General features: G+C 45.4%; 1 protein-coding gene across 4 annotated transcripts in view; it reads left to right on the top strand.

Annotated features, from left to right (window-relative positions):
* Window positions 1-304: 304 nt before the first annotated feature.
* The window catches only part of RXRG (retinoid X receptor gamma), a 213,567-nt gene continuing 187,798 nt past the window's right edge, over window positions 305-26,073 (top strand). For 3 of the 4 annotated variants that reach the window (XM_059413397.1, XM_059413398.1, XM_059413400.1), the window contains exons 1-2: window positions 305-655; window positions 5,879-6,024. The gene's annotated coding sequence lies outside the window, so the exon portion shown is untranslated. Of the gene's footprint in view, window positions 1,622-5,878; window positions 6,025-26,073 lie in introns of all 4 variants that reach the window. The other variant, XM_059413399.1, reaches the window with a different exon arrangement.

Below are 26,073 nucleotides of genomic sequence, written 5' to 3' on the forward strand. Positions count from 1 at the left end.
CGAGGCAGCGCGAGACCACGCCCCCACGTCGGGGCCCTAGGCAGCCCCCGCGCGCCTTCTGAGTGTTCATTTGCAGTCACTGTTGGGTGGTTGGGCCGCGGAAACTGGATTTCTTCCTCCTTACGGCTGTCCACACTTTACGCTTTCTCATCTCAAATCCATGTATCAGTTCCCTTCCGTAAATGCCTCCGTGGCCTCCTAAATCACCCCAGTCTCTTCATACTTTTAGGATCGGGTTTGCACGTCAATAATTTGTCCTTAGCAGGGCCACCGTAGCTTGCTTGTAGGCGCATGCGCGGCTTGCGCGACCAGTACGCGGAAGTGGTAGCGCCCCAGCTCCGGGGGACAGGGTGGGTTGGGTTCGTTTTCTCTGCTCTCCGGGGCGGGGAAGGCCCGTAGGGTCGCTTGCTGCACTCGCCAAGTGAGAGGATTTAGAGATGTTGGGGCGTGTCCGTTTCCCCAGCTCATAAGTACTGTTGTAGCCAACTTTGCGGAGAGCCGGAAGGGAGCCCAGCCCGCGAGACGCCCGCACCCACCCTCGCCCGCGGCTCCCGCCGGCCGGCTTCACTGGCGCCCGCCTCACGGCTCTTTCCGTGGGAGCGAGTCCGCACCGCCTCGGGGACCCACAGACCTCTGAGAGTGTTCACAAGCCCAGGTACGCCTTCGAGTCCGGCGCTGGAGCGGGCTTGAGGCGGTGAGGTCCTGACGGCGTGCAGGCGGGGTCGGCCTGAGCGCTCGAGCTTGTTTCTGCCGTCCGTAAACTCAGCGGGAAGAACCAGCCCCGCAAGGCACCAACGTCCCCAGTTTTCTCGTGTTTTAAGTGCGTCCCTCTCCCCTTCCCTCTGGATGCCCTCACGTACTACCGACGGTCGCCACCTCCGGGTCTCCCCTAGGGTCTCTTCGGTGGGGGTACCTGCCCCCGCTGTGAGAGAGGATGCTTGGGAGCCGAATGGTTCCAAGTCAGGCTGTGGAAAGGTTGGAATCTCGATGTCAGACGGTTTAGGCTGGATATTTTTTCCTTTTTTTTCTGTCTTTTTTTTTTTTTTTAATTTTTAAATTTTTTTTTCCTTTTCATTGTGTTGGTTTATCCGTACATTTAGAAGTACTTCGACGGCTCATAAATTCATTATCGCTGTCTCAGCAGTTCTCATGTCCCATGCTTTCAGCTGCTCCTTAGGTACGAGAAGGGCTTACGTTTTACAAGTTTCTGGCACGTTGAGTGTAGAGGGCTTGCTGTGATTGAACGCTGAAAGGAAGAAAGCAGGAAAGCGGTTCTGCCTTAGTGAGGGGAAAATGCCCCCTCGCTGCTGTAGCCTGTGTCGTCCTAATTCCACTGTTGACATCTAGTCCCTCATGTGAGGATATTTGAGTGAGGCCTTTGGGAGGTGATTAGGCCATGAGGGTGGGGTCCTCTTGAAAGGGATTAGCGCCTTTATAACCGAAGACCTTGGACAGCTCCCTTATTAGTCTGTAGGTGAGGACACAGCCCAAAAGACGGCAGTCTGTGAACCAGGAAGCAGGTTCTCATCAGCATCTGTTGGCACCTTGATCTTGACCTTCTCAGCTTCCAGAACTTGGACAAAGGAAAATTTGCAGTTTAAGCCACCGCAGCCGGAACCCAGTAAGACACTTAATATTTTATAGGAAGAGGCAGCTTGAGGTGGTAAAAGCAATGACTGGAGAACCAGCGGCAGTAATGCGGCCCCTCCCCCAGTTACCTCTGACCACAGAGGAGCACCTCTCCACCGGGGCGGGACCTTTTAAAAATCTCATCCCCCGGCTGGGGGAAGAAGGAGGTGGAGCTGGCTTAACCAGACTTGACTGAAGACCGAAAACCTGTGGGACGAAAGATGAGGAGCAGTGGACTGTAGCAAAAGAAAAGGGAACAAAAAGAAAGGGAAGAGGAGTGTCAGAAGAAGGTGTGAATGATTGGTTCCCGTTGCCCAGCCCTCTGGAACTCCCTGAGTTCCTGACCTTTTTGTGAAACCTGTATCTCCAGCCTATCACAGACTCAGTGAGCATCACCCCATTCCCCCAGTCTTCCAAGAAATACCCTTTTCAGCAAGTCAACCGGAGTCCATCTCTGTTTCACGGAGAACCATTTACTGTATTGCAGGCTTCTCACAGGGCATCCAAAGCCACATTCGCTTGCTTTCCCGCCACACCTTTATGCATTTAAGTATTACCTGAGCTAGAAATGTGGGCTTGGGAATCAGAATCCCGGAACAGCCATTTATTCAGCTGTGTTTTACCCTTGCATATGCAGGTTTGGTGCACTGCACCTACTCTGCTTGCCTGTTACGAAGATAGCACAGAGTCTGGGCCTACTGTAGACACTTAATAAATGTTATTATTGCTGATTGCTGATGATGAGACCTCAAAAGTCTCCTTACTAGTCTCTCTGCCTTAGTTTAGGCTTAAGTATCCTCTGATCTGGACTATTACAGTAACCTCTGAGCTGGTTTCTCTTTTAGAATCCATCACCCAACTACCTTAGTTGTTACCTTTCTAAAGCAGACCTCTTTGATGGCTCACTAATGCATTTGAGAGAAGTGCAGACTTTCACACATTGCATCACAAGATCCTTAGCAACCTAGCCTCAAACCAGTTTTCCAGAATGCTCTCACTTAACGTTAATAAACACAGAAGTGCCTACTAGAGTCCAGGCACTAATGGAGCTTACATTTTAATAGGGGAAACTAGCAATAAAAACAAGGAAATCACAGATCGTGACTGAGATTTCAATGAGGCATGGGAAATTTCTGTCATCTCTTTCCTGCTTCCGCCCCTCCCACCGTGAAAAAAAGAGCATGTTTTGGGAAAGCATTGCTTCTTGACTCTGAGTCCCAGAATGAGACACATGGCTTGGCAGATCCAAACCTGCTTTGCAATCGGGAGCTGAACTGGGGTGAACTCAACCAAGGTTAGCGAAGCCTCCTAGCTCAGTCACAGCCAGCCTGCAGGCTTGTGTGTGAGGCATAAATATTTATTGTGACTCACTGTGAGTTTGGGTTTGTTTGTTATTTTAGCAAAACTGAATAATAGAGAACAAAGAGCCCTTGCTTGTGGACTGAATGTGTGGGTAAGGAAAAGAAAGAAATGAAAGCTTCTGTTCTCAGCATCAGAATGGAGAAAAGCATGAATTATCAAGGTAGAGGAGATGGGTGGGGGAAGGATTTGGGGTAGGAGAGTCGAGTTCAGATTTAGACACCTGTAGTCTGGGTAGGCTAACTGCTGCTGGACAAATGACTTAAAATAGGAATGGCTGAACACAGTAGAGTTTTCTTTTCTTGTTCACAAAACAGTTCAATGTGGGTCTTCAGTGGAAATGTTTTATACATTTATTCATGAATCTAAGCCCTTTCTACTTTTGATCTGACAGGCTCCATGGCTTCATCTCATTGTGTGGGAAGCTGGGAAATGATTAGCTGGCTGCTTGAGGTGAAGAGAATTTGGGGAACAACTAGCCAGTCTCTCCAGCTGTACCTTATTTGGGGGTGCCCTTTAGATATCTGGAAGATAAAGAGTTGCTGTAAGAGCCTGGCTCCCAGGTCTGAGCTTGAGATACACTTTTGGAAATGGAAGACATATGGATGGTATTTAAAATCACATGAAGAGAGAATAGAATGAGGTTTAGGACAGAGGTCTCTACTATTGGCTTTTCAACATTTGGAGGTTTTAACAAAGGAGGAGCAGCTAGTAATAGCTCCAACAGCTTTCTCTTCCACCTCTGTTCATATTCCTCACGCACCATGACTGCTCTCATTTCACTCTCTTCTAGATTTTCCCTAACGTCATCCCCTGCCCTTAGCAGATGACCATGGGTCCCCTCCTTTCCATATCCCTAAAAATCCCAAACAGCAGTCTAGCCAGACTCATTCCTGGCTAGCTTGAACGTGGTCAGAAATGTTTTGCTGCGCATCAGTGGAAGTTCACAGGGACTGTCCAACTACACTATGTTTCTTAAATTCTCTTCTAGTTAGGTTGGCTCTTGTGAGTGAGTTCTCCCTAATGGAATGTAAACGAAAGTGAGGTGTGCTCTCTCCAGACCTGACCTGTGCAACTGCTTGCTCTTGCCTTTCGCGCTGCTCGCAAGCTGGAGTGGTGATGACCAGGGTGACCTTGGGTGGCAGACCTACCGTCAGCCTGGGTCCCTGCATGGAAGAGAGCTTCTTGCTAACCTGGACTAGCTTCTGCAGAAAAGTCCCATGAGCGAGAAGTAAGGATTTACTTTGCTTGAGCCATTTCATTTGGTGTTATAGCATTTTAGACTCTTCTAAATATATAGAAATTAGGACCAGGAGGGGCACCTGATTGGCTCAGTTCATTAAGTATCTGGTTCTTGGTTCCTGCTCAAGTCATGATTTCAGGGTTGAGAGACTGAGCCACATGTCAGCTCCATGCTGAGTAAGGGACCTGCTGAAGATGCTCTCTCTCCCACTCCCTCCTCCCTTTGCCTTCCACCCCTGCTCATGTGTTCTCCCTCTTAAAAAAAAAAAAAAAATTAGAACCAGGACTGGCGGGCCGCCATAATAAAAATCCCAAATATGTAGCATTGGTTTAGCAGTCCGTGAGGTGAATCCCTGCCACAGTGGTGGTGTTGGGGGAGGTAGGGGAGGGAATATAGTTGGTAAAACGCTTCCTGGGAGAACCAGGGAGGCAAACAGAGATTCCTCTTGAGCCTGTAATTATGGGAAAAGTTGGAAAGTTGGAAAGAACTGGAAGAAGAACTTCCAGAAAGAAAGAGCTTTCCAACTCCGTCCTAAGTTGGACAGAACCAAAATTTTAGGGTGAGTTGGCAGCTGCTTGCTGCTTTTAGCAAGGTACAGGTCCAAACACTTTGGAGCTAGATGCTTTTGAGGATTCAGGATTTTTCTAAATTTAGAAAGTTAAGAGGGCATATACTGTATAGTACAAAATGCCCCAAATCAAACACATTCCTATTTCTGCAGTGAGGTGTCTCATTATTTTCACACTAAGAAGGATAAAGAAATAGCTCACATCAATTTAGGTCAAGTTTCACTACCATAGAGTTACAGAAAACTTTGGTTCTCAGAGCTTTTTGGGCTTCAGATTTATGGATTAAAGGAATTGCAGACCTGAATTAAAAGAGATGAGTCCAGGCAAGAGCTAACTCATTTTTTAAAAAAGATTTTTTTTGTATGCATGAGAGACAGAAGTAGAGGGAGAAGCAGGCCCCTTGCAGAGCAAGGATCCTGACCTGGGACTCAATCCCAGGATTCTGGGATCGTGACCTGAGCTGAAGGCAGACGCTTAACTGACTGAGCCACCCAGACTCCCTAGCTAACTTATTTTCAAGCAGACCAGATAGAACAGATAAAATCCAGTATTTGAGGCATCTCTGGATTGTACCTCAAATTGCAAGAGATAAAAACTATCCTTGCTGGGGTGCCTGGATGACTTAGTTGGTGAAGCGTCTGCCTTCGACTCAGGTCGTGATCTCAGGGTCCTGAGGTCGAGGCCCCACATTGGCCTCCTTGCTGAGCAGGGAGCCTGCTCCTCCTACTTGTGTGTGTGTGCGCGCGCTCTCTCTCAAATAAATAAATAAAATCTTAAACAAAAAAACTGTCCTTGCTCAACCTTGCCCCCCACAGTTAAATTTCTCAGTCCAAAAGAACCCAGCTCTGAGGCAAAGATCAGAATAAGTGTATTGCCTTACTGCTGTGTTTGGTGTTTCAGATGGCCTTGAAGTAGCCTCTGTACGTTAGGAAAGAAAAATCTATGAGTAGCTGCAAATCTGTATTCATCTCTTTATGTAAACTTTTGTTAATACAAACAGGTTTCTACCGTATGCCCAGTTCTTTGTTTTGCTTTTAAAAATTTTTTTAAGAAAAGATTTTATTTATTTATTTGCCAGAGAGAGAGAGAGAGAAAGCACAAGTACACAACCAGGGGGAGAAGCAGGCTCCCCGCCGAGCAAAGAGCCTGAATGGGACTCCATCCCAAGACTCTGGGATCATGACCTGAGCTGAAGGCAGACACTTATCCGACTGAAGCGCCCAGGTCTGTACCTTTTAAATATTGAAATAAATGACCAGCTTTTCTTCGAGAAAGAGTTCGTGAATTTACACCTTTACTCCATGACACTATGCAAGAATGAGCATGTCTCATACCAGCCACAAAGATAGGGGGCTGTTGTGCCCTGCAGCTCTGGAGGGAACCCACGGAGCTCACAGCCTCTGTGGCTCCAAGCTGCTGGCCTGCCTTCCGGTTTCATGGGAGCAACACTGCATCCCCTCATCTTGGCTCTCATTGCTTTACCTTTGTGTAAGCCTGAGAATTATCCATCTACCTTTTTATTTGAATGTTTTGTGTCTACTTCTAAAAGCTTTATGTAAATAAGGATATCAGCAGTTTGCTCTCCTGTACAACAAATATCTTTTTCCTGGTTTGTCAATGCTTTTTAGGCTGTATTGATTGATCAAAGAGAAATTTCATGAATTTATACTTTTGTGTGGTTACATTTATCAAACTTCTGCCTTTAGAGCTTCTTGGCTTGGTGTCCTTCTTGGAAAAGCCTTTTCTGCTCCGGGATCTAATACAAATTACTCACGCTTTATTCACAAATTGTATGGATGTATTTTTAAATTTAAATTTTAATTTATTATTTTTTAGAGAGAGAGTGAGTATGTAGGTGAGTGGGGCGGCAGAGGGAGGGAGAGAGACTTTTAAGTGGACTCTGCACTGAGGGAGGAGCCTGACACGGGCCTCCAACTCATGAACCTGAGATCGTGCTTGACCTGAGCCAAAATCAAGAGATCCTTAACCATTTGAGCCATCCAGGGGCCCCTGTATGGATTTATTAAAAAATTTTGATAAATCTGGAATTAATGTTGGCATAAACTATAAACCCAGCCTTATTTTTTCTAACAATTCTCTTATTTCCCCTCCCCTATTTTACTGACTAGATTACCTATAAATCCACTAATCAGAAATGACACCTTTATTATGGACTAAAATGCGTGGATATTTAGGTGTATTTCTGGGTTAGCTACCTTGCTTCACTGAGGTCTTTTTCTTTGTAGTAAACAATTTTTTTAAAGGATTTTATTTATTTATTTGACAGAGAGAGATCACAAGTAGGCAGAGAGACAGGCAGAGAGAGAGAGAGAGGGAAGTAGACTCCCCGCTGAGCAGAGAGCCCGATGCAGGGCTTGATCCCAGAACTCTGGGATCATGACCTGAGCCGAAAGCAGAGGCTTTAGCCCACTGAGCCACTCACGTGCCCCAGGTAGTAAACAGGTTTAATCATGGCAGCACTCTGGGTTTTCTGAGAAGTTATCTTTTTGATTGGTGTCCTCGATGTGGTCTGTGGAATTGGGAATGAGGAATCAGCTGGCAAGATTGGTGGTGCCAGGGCCAAAGAATTAGCTCGTGTGGCCGGGACGTCTAGGGCTGAGGACTTGACCTTTCGTGGTTGGTATGTTTGGTGGGACGGGGGTCAGTGGCTCAGCCCGTGTGGCTGGGACTGCCAGGGCCACGGCCAAAGGGGACTGTGTGAGTGGTGAGGAGTTGGGTTATCACTGGGGAATTGGCTGAAAAAGCAAACATATTGAGAGTAATGGAATCCAGGTTTCTCAGAATCTGAAAAGGGAATTAAAACACGGAAAAGCAAAGGCTGGAGGAAATGCTGTGTGTTGGTTTTGAGTCGGAAATGTTTGTGAACTCATATCCGTACGTGTAGACAGACTGAGGTGGACATGCACTTATAGGCAGTGTGTGCATGGTCATGTACTTTTAGCTCTGTCTCCAGTGAGGGTCTAGAAGTATCCCAGTAGCAATGAGTATAACCAGTGTCCAGCTCTTGGTTTCTAAATACTGTTTCCCACTGAAGGGCGCAGGGGATCTTTGGATAAATGGCTGATTCCAGATCCGGAAAAAACAAGTGCAGTGTGAGCTTCGGAGATATTTTTGTGCCAGAAAGTAAAAATTGTTCAAAGAATAATAAGGGGTATGCCATAAGGACGTAATAATCAGCTTATGGGAGCTTACCCTGGCTAAAACTGGGGCAATTGAGCATCAAACAAATAATAATAGTAGCAAACACAATCCGCTCAGTAAAGCAGAAGCCCAGGAGTCCGTACTGCTATAAATAAACCCACAAATAAATAAATAAATGGGGGAGAAGAGAAGAGAAGACTCCCAGGCACAGTGTAATGCTAACTAGTATTATAAAGGGAATGATTAGAATTAGAAGCACCTTGCAATCATTAGAGTAATAATTGATCCAGGTAATATTCATTAGTGGATGTCACAACGGCTCGGTAAATGTTTGCCGAGGAACAGAAGGTTGACATCATTTCTAAGTGGTCTCCGCACAGACTGCATGCTAATTGTTTGGAGATTCATACCAAATAGCCCTCAGTTAATTTCACCACAGAGAATGCTGACAGACATATCTTATAAATGTTAGGCCACCACCAGTACTGGGACAAATGAACACTGTGGACGTCCTGTTGGCTGTTGTTAGAAGAACATGGCATTACTTTTGGGGTATCAATGCCAAGAATATACAATTTGCATGTAGTTCCAAGGAAATACCAGCTAGATCCACACTGAAGGCCTGTCTCAGTCCACTTGGGCCACCGAAACAGAAGACCATAGACTCAGTGGCTTAAGCAGCAGACATTTAATTCTCACAGTTCTGGAGGTTGAGATCAGAGTGCCGGACGCAGTGAGGTTCTGGTGAGGGCTCTCTTCCTGGCTTGCAGCTGGCCACCTCCTCACTGTGTCCTCGCAGGGCAGAGACGGAGAGACAGAGACAGCCGGTCTAGAGAGGGAGGCATTTCTTCCTCTTCTTACAAGGATACTAATCCCATCACGAGGGCCCCATCCTCATGACGTCATCGAAACTTCAACAGAGAAGGCCTCCCGAAAGCCCCATCTCCCGCTGGTGGATGGCCGACTGAGGGGTCATGTGGCTGAACCCCGAGAGTGGGCAGCCGGAGCCCAGAGAGACACTCAGCTGCCAGAAAACAGGGACCTCAGCCCAACCACAGAAAAGAACTGAATTCTGCCACAGCCTGGATGAGTTCGAAGAAGACCCCAAGCTCCAGATGGGATGCCTCGTCTATACCTTGGTTCCGTCTCACGAGCAATACATTTCTGTTGTGTTAAGTGCCCCCCGCCTGCCCCAGGCTGTGATACTGTGTTTTGACGGCCAAGCAGATGAGTCCTGAGGTGCACCCAATGGCTGGCGGACTCGTCTTATCTAAGTAGTTCTAAGTACAGTCAAAAGTGTGAGAGTCTAGTTTTCAGTGGCTGGAGAGCTAATGGCCTAGCTTCAGAATGAAGGAGGGACTGGGTGGGGTAAAATTTGTTGTTTTTCTTTTTTGCATATCCAAAGAATGAGTCAGTCACTCTGGAAGAGCCCAGTTTTATGAAAAGCTGAAGGCCTGTAAACACTTAATATCCTTTAAAAACATTATTTTGAACGGGCAACCATTTTCACATTCTTTGTTTTTTTTTTATTTTTAAACGTTCATAAATGGAACTAATGCACATTCTTAAAATCAAATGGGGGGTGGGGAGGGAGAGATTCAGAAAATATTATCATGAAAATGCTGATGCATGTTTTTTCCTGTACAAGGGCTGTCTCCTGCCTCAACTTGTCCTGTTCCCAGATAGGACCTTAATAATTTCTTTTTATCCCCTTGTGGTGGTATCTCCATATACTTCAACAACACTCTTACACACCATTTTAAAAATTTATCCCCTTAGCACCGTGCTGGTCTGTGATGGGAGAGGGTTTAGCTCACCTCCATCAACTCTGACTTCCCTACCCTCCCAAATGGTTCTAGCCTCAGTCTCAGTTGCTTTACTATAGTCGGGCATCTTAAAGCAAACATTAAAATTCCAACTTAAAAAAAAAAAAAGATTTTATTTATTTTAGAGACAGAGACCTAGGGGAGGAACAGGGGAAGAGGGACAAGCAGACTCCATGCCGAGTGGCAAGCCCAATGTCAGCCTCAGGGTCACCACCCTGAGACCATGACCAGAGCCAAATGCCCAACTGACTGAGCCACCCAGGTGCCCCTAAGTCGCCACTTCTTATAATGCTAGTCCTAGATTACTTACTGACTTAATAATAACAAGCAAACAAAAACCCAGCAAAAATAGCAAAACATAAAAAGAAATTAATGGTTTATAGACCCCAAGAAAAAGAATTTTCAGCAAAGTACAAAAATGTAAAGCATTCCTTTTTTTTTAAAATTTTGTTTAATTCTTTACTGTGGAATCACTTGGAATGTCACTTCCATGTTTTTGTCACTTCCATTTTAAATAAACTGATAAGAAACTAAATTAACTAAATTGAGTAAGAAAATATAATGTTGATTATAAAATTCTTGCTTTCATAAAAATTCCTTAAACAGTGGGGAAAAAAAAAACACCTCAGTTTCTTATTCCTCAAATAAGAGACAGTATTTAATTTCCCACTGTGAACTGAGAATCTTAGTACTTCTCCTGCCTTCAGCCCCTCTTTGCCCGATTTCATTCCCCTGCTTTTGACAGCTATAGACGCACTTTGACCAAGTACAGATTAACATTTGCACTGGCTTGCGTGGGTGGCTCAGAGGGTTAAGCGCCTGCCTTCAGCCTTCTGTTCAGGTTGTGATCTCCAGGTTCTCGGATCAAGTCCCACATCTTCCGGCTCCCAGCTCAGGGGGAGCCTGCTTCTCCCTCTGCCTCCCGCTCTCCCTGCTTGTGCTCTCTCGGATGTTTCTCTCTCTTGCAAATGAATAAATAAAATATCTTAAAATAAATAATTTAAAAAGTTCATACTTTGTTTTGAAACTATGTTTAATTTCTCCGTAATTTATCTGTAGTTCCATTCTACAAGTCAGAAGTCAATAACCAGTGTTCATATGATTATGATGGTGTAAATACTGTTTATGACAGAACCGAATATTGTGTTGGCCTCGTTCTCCGTATTTCATGTCATGACCCGCTACCTCTTAATGGATAAAGGTGCTAAACAGAACATAATGAACGTACGTTCGTGTTCCTTTGTAACTCGGGATCCTAATTGTGAACCCTAACTATGTTTGCTGTAACCTCGTGCTGTTGTTCCTCCAGTAGTAATGATAGCTATTATTTATTGAGTACTTACCTTTTGGGGTTAACATAGAGCACGAACTTAGTCATAACACCTGGCTTTTGCTAAACTGTAACACAGAAGTGCTGGGGGCTATGGAAGGTTTTGGAGAAGGGCGTGGGCCTTGGAGCACTGAGGCCTGTGTGACCACTCTGAGGTTGGAGTGCTGCGGGGAGTTACCTTCCCAAAGCTTTCTTAGCCCAAACAGCCACCCTGGGATCCAAGGGTGTATGCATTGTCCCTTAGGCTCTGTTTAGCAGCACTTCTAACACACGCAGATTAGCATATCTTTCCCCTAAACAGATTCTCCTAGTTCCTGTAAGACCCCTTGTCACATTTTGTGTGCTTAAGAAACAGTGATAAGGATTTGTGAGGATCCTAAAGGACCAGTAAGACCAGGAACAAAGGAGAGCGATGGGTCTGGTCTCTGAGCGTTGATCCTCTTACCTCCTCCTCTCTTTCACAACAAAGGTTGGAGTAATCTCTCATCCTTCCGATGTAAGGATTGCGGGCTGGTCCAGGACCCACCAACTGTCAGGCATTCTGATACACAATATTCTTGTTTTGTCTTAATAACCATCTTGCATTACGCTATTTTTCCAGGGGAGAAAACCCAAGGTAATTGGCAGGCGGGACTGGATTCGAATAAAAGATGGACACTAAGTTGGGTTGACCAACTCATCCCAGCTTGCCTGGGGCTTTCCAGTGTTAGTGGCTCAAAATCCTGTGCCCTGGGAATCGCCTCAGGTGGGGGGACATCATTGGTCATCCTACAAATCCAGACTCTCTCCCTTCTTTTAAAATTATTAACAACAACAACAGTAATAGTAATCAGCCATTTCCATGACTTGGGATTCATCGCTCTTGAGTTAATCATCTGGCAGTGGGTTGTGTGAATTGGGAGCTCTTACCAAAGCCTGGACTGATGTTAAGACTGTAAACATCTGGGGTGCCTGGGTGGCTCAAATGGTTAAGCATCTACCATCGGCTCAGGTCATGATTTCCAGGTCCTGGGATCAAGCCCCATGTTGGACCCCCAGCTCAGTGGGGAGTCTGCTTCTCCCTCTCCCCCTTCTTGTGCTCTGTCTCTGTATCTCTCTCAAATGAATAAATAAAATCGTTTAAAAAATTGTAAACATCTGCAGGGAGGTATGCCATTTATTTTTCAACACAGTAAAAGATAGTCTTCTTAGTTGGTCTCTATTAGGATGGTAATTTTTATGCATGAAGTATACTTTAGGAACTCCCTTTGCTGATTCTGCCTCATGTTCATACCTCTACCACAGAGCACCTCAGAACTCACACGTTAACCTGCTTCTCTGTCTACACACTTGCGTGGGACTCATCTACTCCCGTGACTTTAAATTTCATCCATGGGAGCTAATGATTCCTAAATATACATTGTCAGTGTGGATTCTCCCCCAAACTCCTGACACAGAGGACCTCCTGAACATCTCTTCTTAGAGGCAGGGTAGTCATCTGAAACTTAAAATATCTCTAAGTGAATTCCTTATACTTCCTGGAAAATTCGCTTCTCTCAGAACCTTCTGCATTCCAAAAATGGCAACTCCATCCCTCCAATTATTTGAGCCGACTTCAGAGTCAACATTGACTCTTCTTTTAATGTCTTATACTATATAAAATCTGACAAATCCTCCATAATGCATCCAGAATCTGACTACCTCTCACTACCTTCCCCCTAAAAATACTCTGGTCCAAGCCAAGTCCCACTTGGTTTAGGGTCATAGCCTCCCGACTGGTCTCCTTTAATTCCATCCTTGCCATCAATAGTCTATTACTAAATAAAATTCAGTAATTCTCTTAAAAGTATTGTGTCACTCTTCTGCTCAAAGCCCACAGATTGCTCTGTATCTCACGGGAAGGGAGAGCCCAGAACTCAGGACCGTCTTGTGTTAGGTGATGCATGTCCTGTCCTGACTCCATCTCTGGTCCCCCCGACCTCCTTGTTCCTTGAAAACTCCAGGTATGGTCTTTCCTATTCTCTTTGCCTGGAAAGTTAATCCCCTGATTATCGGGAAGCAGGCCCCGTACAAAATGAAAATGTGGGGATTCTTATTCAAAATTTATTAAGAGTTTCAAGACTGGGAGGGCAGAGCATGAATCCCAAAATGGGGCCCTTCTGAGCATGTGGCCAAGTGAACGTCCGAAGGTCTCCCCACCTCAACAGCTTCAGGACTTGGTTTGAAAGCCATCTTCTTGTTGAAGCCTCCCGTCCTGACCACCGTATTTAACACCTCAGTGCCCACCTCCCCACCTGAAGCTCCTTTCAAACCCTCCATGATTTCCTCTTCCTCTTGAGCTTTTCTCGCCCGTGAACACATGTGTAGTTTACTTAACTTATTTTGCATTTTCCTGATCTCGCTGCATTAAAAGAGATGAGGTTTGGGGTTTTGTTTTCATTGCAGCTCTATCCCCTGCACTCAGAACAGTGCCTGAAAGAAGGAATGAATGAATACATTGATTTTGTGTCTTCTGGTGGAAATAGACAAGCTTTTAAATCCATCCTTTAGAGAAAAGATCCTGTGAACTTGCAGTATTTGTATAAAAATAGCACAAGTCCTTGGGGCGCCTGGGTGGCTCAGTGAGTTAAGCCTCTGTCTCCGGCTCAGGTCATGATCTCAGGGTCCTGGGATCGAGCCCCCTATCGAGCTCTCTGCTCAGTGGGAGAGCCTGCTTCCCCCTCTCTCTCCGCCTGCTGCCCTGCCTACTTGTGATCTGTCAAATAAATAAATAAATAAAAATCTTTAAAAAGAAATAACACAAGTTGCTTGTATTTCCTTCCATTTTTTACCTGAGGACATGCTTGGACCACAGAACAGCTGGACCATCTCGCTTTCCAGAATTCAGGCTCTCCGCGTGCACGTTGTCTCGTGCACTTCTGCCTCTCCTTATAAGGTTCTGAAGTTGCTGCTGTTTTGACTTCTTGGCTCTCTTTTCCTTTGGAAAGTAACATTATAGATAACATTATGGTTTAGAATTAAAAAGTTTCAGAGTGAAAGGCCTTCCGTCTCTGCTCGCCCCGTCACCTCATTCCCTTCCTCCGGAAGAACAAATATTATCTGTCAAGCCCTCCTGTGAATCCTCGCAGAGATACTCCCTGCGGAGACTGTGCTAGGCGTGGTATGGCCTCTTTACTTTTCACCAAATGATTCGATCATAGTGCATGAGGACGGGACCATTTCTGTCTCCATTTTGATTGAGGTTCCAAGACTCTGGTTCCAAACACTCCCTGTTTTTTAGGGAGATGGCAGAGGACCTTTGCAGTACTCGTAAAAGAGTACTGAGAACTGGTTTCCCAAGTCTTGAGCCTTTACCACTTAAGCTGTAAAAGAATCTGGGAAGGCCAAGGTGGAGTCAAGATTGACTAAGAGCTCTTGCCTCGGCCTTTGAAGTCACACCCATTTCTACAGGGAAGCAGGCTTTTTCCTCTCCTTTAGCCTAGGGCTGAAGGTAGCTCTTAAACCGAGGGGAACTCCCCTCCCCCCACAGATGACACTAGCAATGCCTGAAGCCTTTGGAGTTGTCATGACTGTGGAGATGCTGCAGGCTTCCATGGGAGAGATGCTGCGGAACATCCTGCTGGCACAGGACCGTCCCCATGACGAGCCCCAGAGCCAAACACCAAATCCACTGCTTCAAATGTCTCTAGTGTCAAGGTCGAGGAACACTGGCCCAAGGAGAGGGGCTTCTTTGGGACCACCCGAGGAGTGGTAAGATGGCGCTTGCTGTTGGGGGACACAGGGGACTGTTCTTTGGCCCATGTGTAGAGGCTGAGGCTGGCTCACTGTGCTCCTGGTGGAGAAGGGGATGTGAGGTTGCCGAACAGGGGGCCATCTGGGCTCCCGGTGGGTTTGGTAAAAGGGTGCAGTTGGGGATTCTTCTGGGCCCTGATAGCAGAGTGGGACTGTGACATGCAGAGAAGAGCGAGCTCAGCGTGAGAGGCTGGAGAGCACTTCCAGAAGCTGTGGAGTAAGGAAGTGGTCAGAAGTACTTACTTGTGCCAAGGGAGCCACAGGGGAGATACCGCCAGTCCTGGCGGGAAGCTGTGGTGTGTGGTTGTCTTCGAAACACCTCCCAAAGGACTTCAGGAGACTGCCCAGCAAGCGAAAGACAGCTCTCAGCATTACTGGTCACCTCAGAGTTTGGCTGTCACTGCAATAGCACATAGAGAATTAAATACAAAGCCATGAGAAAGACTGTGCTTGATCCGGCTCCTGCTGACCTCTCTAATCTCATCTCCTGTTGTAAGCCACGGAGACCTCAGGCCTTTGCACGTGCCTTCCCCACCACTGGCACCCCCCCCCCCCCCCCCCCCCGCCATCTTTGTACCATTGTTTCCTCTCCTCATTTGAGTCTCTGCGCAAAAGTCACCATCTCAGGGAGGCCTTTCTCGAACAGCCCATCTAAAGCAGACAAATCTGTTTATTATCTCCTGTGCTTGCTTTGTTGCTCTTCAGGGCACTCAATACCTGACCTTTTGTTACACATATTCACTACCACCTCTGTTATCCATATAACAGATAATGTAATAGCTGTAGAGGAAGACACTTCATCTTTGTGCTTCCAGGATCTGGGACCATTTTAGTGTTTGGGAGGGGACCAGTAAATATTTGTCTAGCAAGTCAATGAATGACTCTTTGGGCAATGCTGTTGTGGTTTGCTGGGCTGTTTGATTTGGCTTCATGTCCGCTGATTGAGTGAAGTCATGGCTCTGCTTGAAGGCGGGCTCTGAGCCTGTCCCTTCTCTGACACATTCTTCCCTATCACATACCCAGGCCCTGGAGCAAAAGACACCCACTTCACATAGCTTTTCAGGGAAAAAGCTAGCCAGGACCTTGCCAAAGACACCCATCCTTGCTTAAAGACTCAAGTGAAAAGTTTGTGAATGAAAAGAGGGTAACGACTGACGGGCCGGGTCCTTTTGGTTTTCCTTAAGTGAAGAATGTCTGTGTCTTGTGTATATACCCTAGTTGGAGACGTATTTTTAAATCAAACATAGATACTAATTGTTGCTGTTTTGGGAAATCAAAATGAGGGGCACAATGGAATAAGATGGTCCACAGATCTGTTATTCAGACATTATTGTTATTGTTTTAAAGACTTACTGTATTTATTTTAGAGAGACAGAGGGCACAGTAGGGAGAGGCAGGAGGAGAGGGAGAGAGAGAATCTGAAGCAGACTCCACACCCAGCCCAATGCGGGGCTCGATCTCATGACGCTGAGATGGTGACCCTGAGATTGAGACCTGAGCTGAAACCGAGGTTAGGATGCTTAACCAACTGCATCATCCAGGCACCACCAGACATTATTATTTTAATATTCAGTTTACACTATTACTTTTTTTATGCATGTAAAAGAGAATATATGTGAAAATGACACATATATTAAACAACATATTGAAATGGTATATGCTCACAAGCACTGCCCCCTGATATTTTATGGCTGTATATTGTAACATTGTATGGTGGGAGCCACTATTAGTGTTCTTCTAATTCCCTCCCAGAATGAAACAAACAAAACCTGTACACCTGAATCCTGACTGTCACCTCTGGGTTCATCTGCTTGTCTATCATTGCACCTGTGTATCTATGAGTCAGTTTATCTATTACTTATTACCTTTCTGTCTTTTTTTGGATCTTTCTTTCTATGTAATCTATATCTATGTATTCGTTCCTTTGTTTTATCTTTCTACCACCTATCTGTGTGTGGGTCTTTCTCTCTTTATGCATTTATCTCCCTAGGTATCTGTTTAGGTATCTAAACAGGGTAACGAAGTATTTTTTTGAAGTATTTATCTTTCTATGTATGCATCTATCAAATATCAGTGTGTTTATGTATCTGCGTTATCCATATATTTATCTGTCCTCTGTCTCTATCTCCCTATTATCTATTCATCACTCATCTATTTATATATAAATATATATACATATGTGTGTACAACCCATTATCATCTATCTGTATTCCTATCTTTCTGTTTCATTTACACACAAGACTTTCTGCTCTGCAAACTTTGGCACCTGTTTCCTTCATTCAGCACATCTTAGAGACCTGCAAGAACCACCCTGTTCTCTTCTTTGACTATGGCATTGTATTCAACATATCACAGGGATGTTCAGTAATACCTTTAGAATTTCTCTTGTCCTTATTTCATTGTGCTTTCTAATGTACACATTGTGCTCTATAATGCACACATGCACGCACACACACGCGGTTCAGATACTGTCCATGACAAGAATAGAACATGGCTACCACCCAACGACCCCCAGAGACTCCTCCTCAATTACAGCATTATTCCTACCAACTAGAAGCTACTCCATCTTGATGATTGTGATAACAATTTTCTTGCATTTAAAAAATTTTACCATCGGGGTACCTGGGTAGCTCAGCGGATTAAAGCTTCTGCCTTTGGCTCAGGTCATGATCTCAGGGTCCTGGGATCGAGCCCCGCATCGGGCTCCCTGCTCATCAGGGAACCTGCTTCCCACCCCCCTCGTCCCGCCTGTCTCTCTGCCTACTTGTGATCTTTGTCTGTCAAATAAATAAATAAAATTCTTTGAAAAAATTTTACCATCTATGAATGCATTTCCAAATAGGATCGTTTATTTTTCTGCTTATGAACTTTAGTTAGATGGAACCATTTTTATGAATTCTGTTGTTTCTTGCTTCTTTTGCTCAATGTTCTATTTATAAGACTGACTCATATTGTGGCATGTAGTCATTTTCATGGCTCTGTAGTATTATTCCATTATATATCTAAATCCCACTTAAAAAAATCAATTCTAATGATTGTGTTCACTTGGATTGTTTCCAGTTTGGGCCTACTATAGAAAAGTGCTTTTATGAACATGGTTATAGCTATATTTTGATGCATATGTGCACCAGTTTTTAAATATATATTTCTAGGACTTGAATTTCTAGGTCATGTAAGCAACCACTTTACTGGGTAGTGTTTGCTGTTTCTAAATATTAGCACCCATTCCTCCCCACACCCCGAAGCATAGGAGATTTCTTATTGCTCAGCAACCTTGCCAACAATCAGTGTTGTCAGGCACTTAATTATTTTTATAAGTTTCCTGCTGTTGGTCAATCTAGTCTCTCTCTCCAAGGAACCCAACCTCATAGAATCTCCTGGCAAGCTTTTGTAAATATGCCTGGAGTATATCTCCTTCTTAGTGGAAATGCTAGGTCAAGGTACAGTAAATACTGATAGCTGTGGCCAAATATTCCTCCCCAAGAGGTCCTCAGTCAATGTTCCCACAGTAGAATATGGGAGCCTATTTCTCCCACATCTTCAACAACATTGGCTGTCATCAAATACTAAGTCAATGTCATAGGTATTTCACTTTTGTTTTGATTTGATTTATCTAGTTATTAGCAAGTTTTAATATGTATTCATTTGGATTTAATGGCTGACACTGTTTTTTCTTTAAACACTGTCAGCTCTTATCTTTTGCTCATTTTCATACTGGATTGTCGTTTTTTTTTTTCTTATTAACTTATACAGGCTTTTCATCACTTAAGGAAATTAGTCCTTTGCTGCCATATGTTGTTGTAAATATCTTTTTTCATTTAATACCAGTCTTTAGACCTTTCCAGGCTACTTTTATTCCATAAAAAATTGTGTATTTAAAATGACCAACTGTTTGCTTTATGGGCTCTAGGTTTTTATATCCTTCTTAGGAAGGCCTTTTCCAACCTGGACTCATGCTTTTTTTTTTTTTTTTTTTTTGAAATTCTATGGTTTATTTTATGTTCAACTCCTTGACATGTGTTAAATCTTTGATAATTTGGGGTTAAGCCTTTGAGGCACCAAAAAGGAAGGAATGCAGCAAGAACCCAGCTTTTCCTTGCTAACAGTTTGTCCGTGGATCCATGTTTTTCCTCCTTGTTTAAAATGTCACCTATATCAGAAAATAAAATGCCATATGTATTTGGGTCTATTTTGGGATTCTCTATTTTGTTTCCCCGATGTCTATTTTTTCCTCCCAGTATTAAAGCAGTTTTAAATTTTGCTCACTGCCTGGGTTTTACTGAGCAAAGGCATTTTTTTTTTCCTTCACCAAAAAGTCAAAGCCAAACATAGACACAAAACACACAGGTACCAGGAGTGCATCTTTGCAAGGTTGTGTGGGACAAAGGTTACTGTGTGGCCACTGGCACAGAGGGCAGTGGGCTGTAGGTCCCCGGGGCACAAAAGTATAATGATCTGGTAGATTCTTGATTGGTAAGAAATTCTGGGTACACACAAAACTGCAAGTTAGGCAAATAATACATATTAGGTCCAATATCTTGGGGCAAAGTCTGATTTCGTTTGAAATAGCAGCATATCTAGTGACTAGTTGATTAGTTATCTCTGTTTAAATGGTTAACAGTGCAACCAAGCTGGAGGTATCTGGTTTCCCGTGGTGGTGGGAAGGAGGTGAACCGTGACCTACTTCACAGGAATGGGAACTGATGTAGTGAAATTCTGGCTGTTTTATACCCTCAAGAAATGGCTCTGTTTTCTGGAAAGAACACAATATACGTTATTTTTAAATAAATAGCCTTTAAATAACACAATATACTTTATTTTTACTATTTTGAATGGCCAGCTCTCTCGAATGCATGATAGCCACCCCTCTCTTATTTCCAAGATTTTCGCTACCAGAGTTCAGGCACGATTGTTAAATCAGTCCTCTAGGACAGGCAAGCAGGAGTTCCCAGTACCACCTGATCCCTTCTGTCCTTTCCTGGAGCAACCGCTTTTGGACTCTTTCTGTATTTGATTTTCCTGATGGTTGCCTCCTTACCTCTGTATATGATGCGTGTGCTGCTTCTTGGTATATCAATTTTAGACGTTGCTTCTTGACGATACACCATGACCATCGATTCTCATCACCCCGTACCCACCCCCTCTCCACCCTGTACAGTTACATACTCTTCCTCCACCGTCCATGATCGCCTGGGTGCCCTGTGTTCCTGCCCCCTCTGCTGGGGCTCCTTGTGCCCTTCCTTGTCAGGCCACTCTTCGGGATCCTGGCTCTGCAGGACACCCCTCCCCAGGGCTTGCTGGTCCCTGGACATTCCTGGAAATTCTGCCGTGGCCGGATTGCAAGTCCTGTGTGCCTCCCCCCACCCTGCTGAATGTTCAGGCGCTGGGGCCCGACTGCTCCTGCTTCTCTCTCCTCCTCTTTGCTGGTGCCCTCACTTCACCCGTGAGGTTAGGCTCTGGCCCATCGACATTTTTCTAACCTTTGTCCCCAAGGCTCTGCTTGGGCTTAAGATCCATTTTGCACATGTGCAGGCCCTTCTGGTGTTCAGCGCTTGGGGAGTGATCTCATCTCAGAAGGAATCTGCTTGGCTAACTTAGCTTCGTGCTCAGATGCGGGAGGTGGGACAGGCAGCAGCCCGGGCTTCCCTGGTGACACTGGACTGTCATCGATCGTGTGGGAACACCTGTGGAAGACAGGGAGGTGGGCGGCTGTGAGAACACAGCCACAGATACTTGATGGGCTATACTACTGCAGCCCCTCCGAGCGCTGGACGGGTGTGGGGTCCTAGGTTGGATGTGGGAGGGGCACCAGGTAGGGTTCCCAAGGGGGGCTCCCAGGGCACACCTCCTTTCTAGGGCCAGGAGGCCTGCTCTAAAGGCCATGGTGAGCCATTCCCAGGAGTTATAGAAGGATCAGAAGGTGATGCTGTCATAAAGGCCAAGGTGGGCCCACGCAGCCTCCAAGGGACTCACGGTTTAGGAGGCGAGAGAGACTCGTAAATAAGTAATGACAGCACAGGAACTAAATGCTCTGTGAGGATGCTTGGACAGTGCAGACTCAAAGCACCCGACCAGCTCTCTCCCCTACTTTCTCCTGCCTCAGGTGGTAGAAGCCCAAGGCTTGCAAAACCAGTTTTCTGGAACCTCCTTTCCGGGCCAGCTTCAGTATATGGGAGTGGTTGATACTCAGCAAAAAGAGGAGTAACATTTATTGCCTCTGGGAGGAACTGGTGGCTGGAATGCAGGCGGGGAAGGAGAGGCCTTCCACCTGTGAACATTTTGAATGTGATACCTCTGGTACTTACCCATATGTGTAAACATTCTTTAAAAAACAGCCAAGAATTACCAAAAACACTTTCAAAGTGTCAGGTGGGGGGGACCTCAAAAGGGGAGGCAGTGTTGCGGAAAGGAAGAGCTGAATGAACAGACTCAGGGTCCAGGCCCCGTGCAAGATGATCAGGGGAGACAAGTTACCCGCAGGCACCTTTTCTGCACCAGTGTAGACGGGGTGTGAAGGGGATCATGAGTGGTTACTGAGGCAGGTGCTCTGTGTTGCTGCACATTCCCACTGCTCTGTGTGCATGCATGTTTGCACAGGCAGGGGTGTGCCCGCATGTACACACATATGTTTGCAGCGCACAAGCGCACACATGTGCATATATGTCTGCACACACAGGTGTTTGCACATGTAGGTGTGCACAGGTGTATGTGTTGCATGTATATTTGCACGTGTATGTGCATGTTTGCACACATATGTGTATGTATACCTATGTTTGCACATGTAGGGGTACGCATGTGTTTGTGTGTGAACACACATTTGTGCATGTGCAGGAGAGTGTGTGTGTGTGTGTGTGTGTGTGGTTAACAACCACTGACAGCTCAGTGCCCATGTGTATTAATGAATCAGGAGTCACAAAATGATGATATTCTAATCCAATCCCTCCTTCCTTACTTGTAGTTTGAATATGTCTATTAAAAGAAACTTCCTTCTACTATTTGGTTCCCTAATGGATCAGTTCCTACAGGAAAGGCAGAACACATGTCTGATTCTTTCCCTTTATTTACCATTTCTCAATAATATGTTCTTCCCTTATCATCTACTGAAGGTGATCAAATAGGGTTTTAATTTTTTTATTTTTTTTATTTTTTTAAAAAGATTTTATTTATTTATTTGACAGAGATCACAAGTAGGCAGAGAGGCAGGCAGAAAGAGAGAGAGAGGAGGAAGCAGGCTCCCTGCTAAGCAGAGAGCCTGATATGGGGCTCCATCTCAGGACTCTGGGATCATGACCTGAGCCGAAGGCAGAGGCTTTAACCCACTGAGCCACCCAGGCGCCCTGATCAAATAGGGTTTTTAAAAAGTAGTTTAAACCCATGGATCTAAACGTATTTGATGCTTTTCAGTTGATTGCAATTATTGTTCTTATTACTTCCTCACCAATGAATGTCCCCTGAATCCCGTTTATACACCCTAATGGTCATTTTCCATGAGGTGTTACACAGTCACTATTATCTTTCCTGCCTCAGACCTGGAATCAGCCATTTCTTCAAGAAGCCATGGTTTGTTTCTTTGTTTCTTTCTTTCTCTCTCTCTCTTTCCCCCTCCTCCTCCTCCTTCTTTTTCTTCTTTTTTTTTTTTTGTAAAGTAGGCTCTATACTCAGTGTAGAGCCCAACGTGGGGCTTGAACTCACAACCCTTGAGATCAGGACCTAAGTTGAGATCAAGGGTTGGTTGCTTAACGGACTGAGCCACTCAGGTGCCCCAGCCATGGTTTCTTTTAATGGTAAAAATATTTCAGGACCAGAAATGCTCAATATTCAGGCCTGGGTGGCTCAGTGGGTTAGAGCCTCTGCCTTCATCTTGGGTTGTGATCTCGGGGTCCTGGGATGGAGCCCCGTGTCTGGCACTCTGCTCAGCAGGGAGCCTGTTTCCCCCTCTCTCTGCCTGCCTCTCTGCCTCCTTGTGATCTCATCTGTCAAATAAATAAAATATTAAAAAATTATTTCAGGACCACAATATTGGCACTAGATGTGTTCACTGATACCGAGTTGACCATTTTTTCTTGTTTTTTTTTCAGTGGACAGAGCAAGGGAATATTTTAGATAAAATAGCTTACAAGTTACTACTGATACTTCTCTTTTTCAAATGCAGTGTCACCAGGATTTTAACTTAGCCTCTTGTATTTGTGTCGCCTTTCTTTGTCACCAAGAGCCCTGTTTCTCAGGAATGGTGGGATAATAGAGTCATGTGACATAATCACTCATTTGCTGTTCATATACTTCATATATGAGTCTTGCTCTCAGTCAAGTTTTGGTAACCATTTCAGCCTGATCTCAACAATACTGTAAGGAATTAAGGGAGACGTCTTTATTCATGCCTTGAACACAGTAGAAAATAGATTTTCCTGCCTCCTGAGCCAGTATGTGGGTAGCATCCTGGGATTTGGGGAAGTGGATTGGACCAGTAGAAGTGGCCAGTGGCGAGCTGTGACAGCCCATGACGGAATGGAGATGGTTGGTCTAGAATTGGGTGATATAGGAAATGGGACAAAACTTCTTCCCAAATATACTGTATGGAAACTCTTTATTATATAGGTGAGGGCTCTTGAACCAGTGACACTTGGATTTCAGTTACAGTCAGCATTTTGCTGTCGGTATTTGCCAAACAGTGACCCGACATGTCACTTAGTCCTGACCACCGTGTGGGTTCACATACTTTATACCCAACTGCCACCTGATTCTCACGAAGCACTCTTACTTATATTCTCTCATTCAAGGGTCACATCCCACTCAGGAACTCTTCTTTCTTCTGGGTGGGGGGACTGGAAGCCCCCCATCAATGCGCAGGGGCCTCGGGAACACCCCCAAAACATGGAGGCATTTGCGTTCTATTCCTGGGGTTTGCTGCTGTCTCTCAAGGAGAAAACAAAACGTGCCCTTCCTCTCCCCCACTTCTCCTCAAAATTTTATTCTTACTTAGCCAACCTTTCCCCGCCTGGAAGGAGAGAAGACACTCTTGTCTGATGCAGGATGAAGAGTGGGGGAATCTCCTTGGGTTTGGCTTTTCGGCATATTTATGGAGTTACATGCCAGTAAGCTGCATTTTCTTTTTCTTTCTTTCTTTCTTTTTTTTTAAAAGATTTTATTTATTTATTTGACAGAGCAAGAGAGCACAACCAGGGGGAACAGTAGAAAGAGAGGGAGAAGCAGGCTCCTTGCTGGGCTGGAAGTCACACGTGGGGGCCCAATGCCAGGACCTGAGCGAAGGCAGACGCAGAACCATCTGAGCCACCCCAGCGCCCCTGAGCTGCATTTTCTAAATAAATCTACATTTAGGATTAGCCCTAAAATAAACGGATTTTTGAAGAGGGGCAGACAGCAAAGGCGTGGTGGCTGGCATGCTCCCGGAGTTACTAAGGATGTTTTACAATAGGCTTCATTTTGAGGAAGACAGGGGAAGAAGAAAACTCTCCATGGACAGCCATGGCAGAGTCTGGGGTGCCATTCTAGGACACAGGGAGACTGCACAGTTGCCCTTCTCAGAGGAGGGACAGTACGGAGGGCTTTGGAGGGAAGGCCCCTTCTGTCTGCTCGCGCTGCTCCAACTTCAGGGCCCCCATTTATGTCCTCCGTGGAAGATCGTATCATCTGGAAAACTCAGAGTGACGCCACTCAGGACATTTGGGAAGGTGACATAAAGCAAGCCGGCAGCCTTTCATCATGCAGGGCTGCTGGCCCCCAGCCCGGCTGGTGACATGCTGAAGCCAGGGGAACCCTGTCACCCGCCGTGCTCAGCTTCCACGCAACACAGGACTTAGAGGTTTGCGGGAGGAGCAGCTTCCGCCTTCCCACGCTGGGGGTTGCCAGCAGAGGCAGCAAGCAGGGCAACTGGGAGAACAGGAACCCAGCGTCGTGACAGGGAAAACGGAAGCCTTCTGAAAGGAAAGAGGGACTAGGGAAAGAAAGAGGACCCCGGAACGTGGAACGTGGGAGAAGACTGGAGTGTTGGCAGAGAGCTTCCAAGAGCGTCAAGGATGAAGTCAGGGCGCTCCCGCGAAACAGAGTCGCTGTCACTCTCTGCCACCTCGTGGCCACTTTATCACTTCCCGTCAAACGCTCCACCGTCTCACTCCCTGGATATTCTTGATGTTGCCTGTCCCCCCGCACCTTTGAAAGTCGCTTGGGTTGTGCCCACGAGCAGTGCCTAATTTCAGTGGTGGATCTCTTCCCTACCCCCCACCCCCACCCCTTGTGTCCTCGGCAGCGCCGAAGGACCTGATCGGGCGTACTGGCAGCTGTGGGGGAGAGGGATGGGGAGCAGACGGGGAACTCCTGCGTCTCTTCGTCTTTGCTGCTGTTGCTGATGCTAAGAGGGTCGCAGAGGAACTCCTGTAGGGGAATTTCCAGCATCCTGACGACGGCTCATATCCATCCTTTTACTGTAGTAGAGATGAAAACAAATTCTGATATTTTCCCTATAGTTTAACCTTGCTGGACACCCAAGGACAAGAAAGTGATGAGAGAAAAATCTAAAGGCATCTTTGATTTTTTTCTCAGTCAATATGACTGTATGTAAACTTTGTTTAAACCCAAAGCCTGATTTATGGCCCACTGTGCACACACTGTACATCTTTGTGAATAGTAGCCTGGAGGAAAACCATCTTGTCCTTGAGATACTGATCAGTGCTCCTACTCCCCTGCATTCCTTTACAATAAAACTCACAATGTCTGCCTTACAATGTCTGCCTTTATGCTAATCTATAGACTTTGGAGCTTTTACAAGATGTCAAGAGTATACAAAGTCCTCTAAAAACTCTTAATTCTCCAGACCACCTCCTGTGGAGAGTGTGTTTCCTGGGCAGCTGTCCTAACTTGGGCTTAAATAAAACTCTGTTTCTTAGTTTTAGAGATTCTAAAAGATTTGATGATTTGGTATCAACAAAGAAGTAACGAGAAGTAGCCATGCTTCACTGTCCATATACAAAGACTGATTCTGTCAGAGATGCTCACACTGCTGTGGGTTTGAGAATCATGGCTTGGTAACAGTGATACTTCATACGTATATAGCACTTCCAATGCCAGGTCCTACTTTAAGTACTTTGTATTATTGACCTATTTATTTATTTATTAAAGATTTTATTTATTTATTTGACAGAGACACAGCAAGAGAGGGAACACAAGCGG

This window comes from Mustela nigripes, chromosome 10 (genome assembly GCF_022355385.1).
Source record: "Mustela nigripes isolate SB6536 chromosome 10, MUSNIG.SB6536, whole genome shotgun sequence".
Lineage (NCBI taxonomy): Eukaryota > Metazoa > Chordata > Mammalia > Carnivora > Mustelidae > Mustela > Mustela nigripes.